Source organism: Rhagoletis pomonella, unplaced genomic scaffold (assembly GCF_013731165.1).
Source record: "Rhagoletis pomonella isolate Grant_MI unplaced genomic scaffold, Rhpom_1.0 Rhpom_scaffold_00013, whole genome shotgun sequence".
Lineage (NCBI taxonomy): Eukaryota > Metazoa > Arthropoda > Insecta > Diptera > Tephritidae > Rhagoletis > Rhagoletis pomonella.
Window position 1 is genome coordinate 847,091 of NW_023458567.1, and position 4,305 is coordinate 851,395.

Consider the following 4,305-nt stretch of genomic DNA (forward strand, 5'->3'; position numbering starts at 1 on the left):
CTTCTTCTTCTTCTTCTTCTTCTTCTTCTTCTTCTTCTTCTTCTTCTCCTTCTTCTTCTCCTTCTTCTTCTCCTTCTTCTTCTTCTTCTTCTGGCAGTTTGACAATTTTCACAAACTCGCCTGGAAAATAATCAGAGCTATCTCGGCCTAGTGAAAACACAAATTACTCCCTCAGAGCGGCGCTACACTCCGAGAACTGACAAAAGAAATACAAAATGGGTAGTTTCGGACTCCCGTGGGCTCTAGCGAGCGAGCAAAACATCATACCTAATTTTTGAATAATTGTTTAGATAAATTATATCAATGAAGTCGAACAATGCTTCGATCAATCGATTATGCATACCGATCATCATACCCGTAAATAAATAAGAAAACTTCGATAAACTAATCGATAATACTATTTATTTATATGTACATCAATAATATATTCATCATATTTTAGCGTCTAAACTTTGCTAAGTGTTTGGCCGAGCTTCTCCTCCAATTTGTGGCGTGTGTTTTGATGTAGTTACAGTTATACGCCGCCTACGAACGGCAAATGGATTTTTATAAGATGTTTTTTCATAGCAGAAATACACTCGGAGGTTTACCATTCCCTGCCGAGGGGCGACCGCTAGTAGAAAAAACCTTTTTTAATTAGACCCAGGTCCTGCGGAGTGGTAGTACGACCCTTTAAGCACTCAGCCACAGGGTCCGTCCAATAATCTAACAAATTAATATCTGAAACAGTGCCAATAAATGCCACGAAACTTATTATTTAAATGAAGCGATGAAAATGTCGATAATGATATTCAGTTCACGCTTGAATGTGGCGTAGGATTTCTTTGTTTCAAAACTTTGTTTCAATATCTCGCGCTAAGGGTACTACATGGCGTATAATGAACTTTGTGATATTTCTCGATGATACACACATACATACATATATGGCAGATTTCTCAAGGTACTAAAAAAGCAAACACACTCACGCAAATTTCAAACTCAACCAACTTTTCTTATCAATGATTCTTCAAATATTAATTCAGACAAAATTAGGCAACAACAAAAGTAAACATGTAAAATATCATTAAAAAAAAAGAACGTCAGAAGTGGCGTGACGTCAATGGCAGAAAAAAAAGAAAGAAAGAATTTGTTACCTTGTCTGCCGTCTACACTCTGTTGGTTGTAATAAGCCAATTAGCCTTTAATCCAACCTTACAAATTAGCCACTGTAAAGTCTGTCGGCGTGGTTTATTACTGGTATACAGATAAAAAAATTGTTTTCTAGGTTGCCTTTGAATTTCTTCATCCAGTTGCCAGTGATCGGACAATTACCGTACCACTCTTAGCGTTTATAATCAGCTACATAAATTAGATTAGCGTTGGCATGAATGTGCGATGTGTGAGAGATGAGATGAGTGTTGGTGAGCGGCGGTGATATGCAGTGTCGGTTGACAAATGTACATAGCTGATGGGGCGTCGGTGTTACTGTGCTGCTTTGGCTGCCGGCTTAGGTGTAGCTGTAGCTGTAAACAATTGGCGTGGGTGATCATCTACCACACTTTCCCTAGATATATACATACATACATACATACCTACCAGAGAACGGCATGAGTACACCGCAACACTAAGCCCATCGCATTTATACTTTTCATACTCAGTTTATATATAACACCATAGCTTAACAGCTTAAAATATACCATTTTGGGCGGAAAATAACAAAAATAATGTGTGATGAAATTTAATGCACACACCGCAAACTTGAGTAAACAAGTAGCTCGGCCACCCGCTTTTAGAGCGATTGTATTTAGAGTCACAAAAGAATGCACTCGTACTGTTCTCTGATACATATTTACGTATATCCACTCAGCTGTTAATGAGGTGTGAAGTAATCACTTTTATTGCTGTTTCAGTTGTGGCCTATAGGTTTGAGTGCTGATAAGCGGCAGCTGTGTTGTATCGCTACTGATCGGGGCGCTCCTTATGTTGAGTGCTACTATTTTGGTGCACTGTTAGCTATCTAAGCAGCAGTGTCAATTATGTTTATATTAATTGACGTCAAGGAAAACTATGTAATGTCTCAAGTGTTGCTATTCCAGCAGTATCGACTGGCTACTCGACAAAGTCAACAAGTGATTCTATCGTTGGCGATAACGGTCGCTCATACTGTAATCTTAATCTAATAATTTCGATTTACTTACTCAGAGTTTTTGATGTTCCGAGTATATCTAGGTAAGGACTCAAATAAGTCACATAACTTCAATGCGAGAGGCAAGATTACTCAACCGTCACTTGTTAATAGCTATCTATTTGGATAGTAATAAATATATATCGGATATTATATCGGATATTATTTATTTTGTGCGTTGCTTCTTGTTACTGTTGTAGTTTCTCTTTTCCTTAACCTGACTGCTAAGTCAACTTTCGCAGAAGAATACACTTTTCCTTGGTTGAGTTCAGAGCTGTTTTGGTATTGATGGATAGGATAAACGGAAAGGATGATGAACTGATGTGATGTTGATGGAAATGCATAGGCTAGTTGGGTATATGTTGATCGTATTGTACCCGAGACCTAGAAGTACATATGTATATTTGCGTAGGACAACCCACAGTGCACAGTGATTCAAAACTGGAATTTAGTGTTCACAATTCACTGGAGCTTTCATTTATCACTCAATTTGATAATTATTTGTTTTTCTATGAAAGATAATAAAATTTGCAAGAGAGCGGTTGAGTCAGATTTTTGGATTTTTGTTTGTTTGTATTAAATTTTTTAGTGCAAAGGGCAGAAAATAAATTTTGAAGAAAATCGATTTACCTGTTCCAGTTAATAAATGTTACATAATTAAAACGAGTTGAAAAAAATTCCAGGGTTCCCCCCAAACGAAAAAAAATTTCACCAAAAAAATTTTAATGTTCTAAAAAAAAATTTCACTAAAATAATTTTTTTTTTGAGTTTCTAGAAAAATTGTGGGAAGGAATTTTTTTAGGTCTCTAAATTTTAGTAAAATAAAGTGCAATTTGAAAGTGGTTAAGAGGTCGCGTTGATTTCTAAAAATTTTTTCGCTTACATTTATGATGCACTTGGGGTATTTTTAAGAAAATGTTCTTCGCGAAAGCGAATTGGTCGATTGGATTATAAAAACTTCTAATTCGCTTTTCTCAAAACTATACTTTTCAAGTTACACTACTTCATTATTCCAGCGACGATATATACGTTTCTACATATATACATATGTACTTATATATGTACATATAGACAATCAAGCTTCATGCCAAACCAAGTATGTACAGTTTGCATTATTGACATACTTATATAGTACACTAAAATAAATTAAAAAATTGGTAGTTAAGCTGTCAGAATTTTTTACCCGCAAACTGTTCTCAGTCTCGTCTTTTCATTGTTTAACCACTAAACTGGTTTGAGTTTCACATTTTGTTTTTTTTTCTGTTTAATTTAATTTCATTTACTGCCTCACCGCTGACCGACCGCCTTTTTTGTTCAGACTTTTAAGCATAGTTCTTTTTCCCGGCTGGTTTTTGGTGTTGTTTTATCATTATTCAAAAATTTATCGTTCGTCATTTTTTTTTTTTGTTGTTGGTTGCGTTGTTCGCCTCCCTGCCGCTGGCACTTGTTCCACTCCACCGGCGATTTAGTTGTTAATTTTTCATGGTTTCCATTGACGTCAGAACAACGCTGATATGGTGTTATCGTTGTTTTTGCTTTCATATTAGCAGGTTTTTTTTCTTTTGTTCCCCTCGCGCGTTACAGCGCTTGTGCTCCAGGCTTGGGGTCGCAGCATGGATTTGGCGCAATGATTGATGTTTGCAAGCTTTTAAGTGGCATTTCGCATTGATTTAAAACTAAAAAATTCATGTTTAATACAAAACAATAAAAAATTTGAGTTATACGCTGGTGATTTGTAAAAAAAAATTTAAAGCTTTGTGTGAGCTCTTTGTTTCGCCAGCTAAACAAAGCTGAATATGAGCATCACCAGTAGCTGAGTTTGTGTCTATTCGGCTTTCAGTACCCAATTTAAGCGTTCCATCTCAATTAGTGTTTATGAAAATATTTTCAAATATAATTCGCCAGTCACTGTGTCGCCAGTGCCGCGAGGTACTGCGATACTCATTCACCCACCAGACCCTCGCGCGCGCATTCGCCGGCGTAGTGAAGCCAGCTACATACTTACATACATACATACATATAATCGACGTCACGCCCATTTCAAGTGGCATTTGTTGTGTGTAGCTTTGTTGTTGTTGAGTAAATACTCGCATCTACATCGATTTATTTGTCGATCGGAATTGACGTTTGTCAATTTTTAA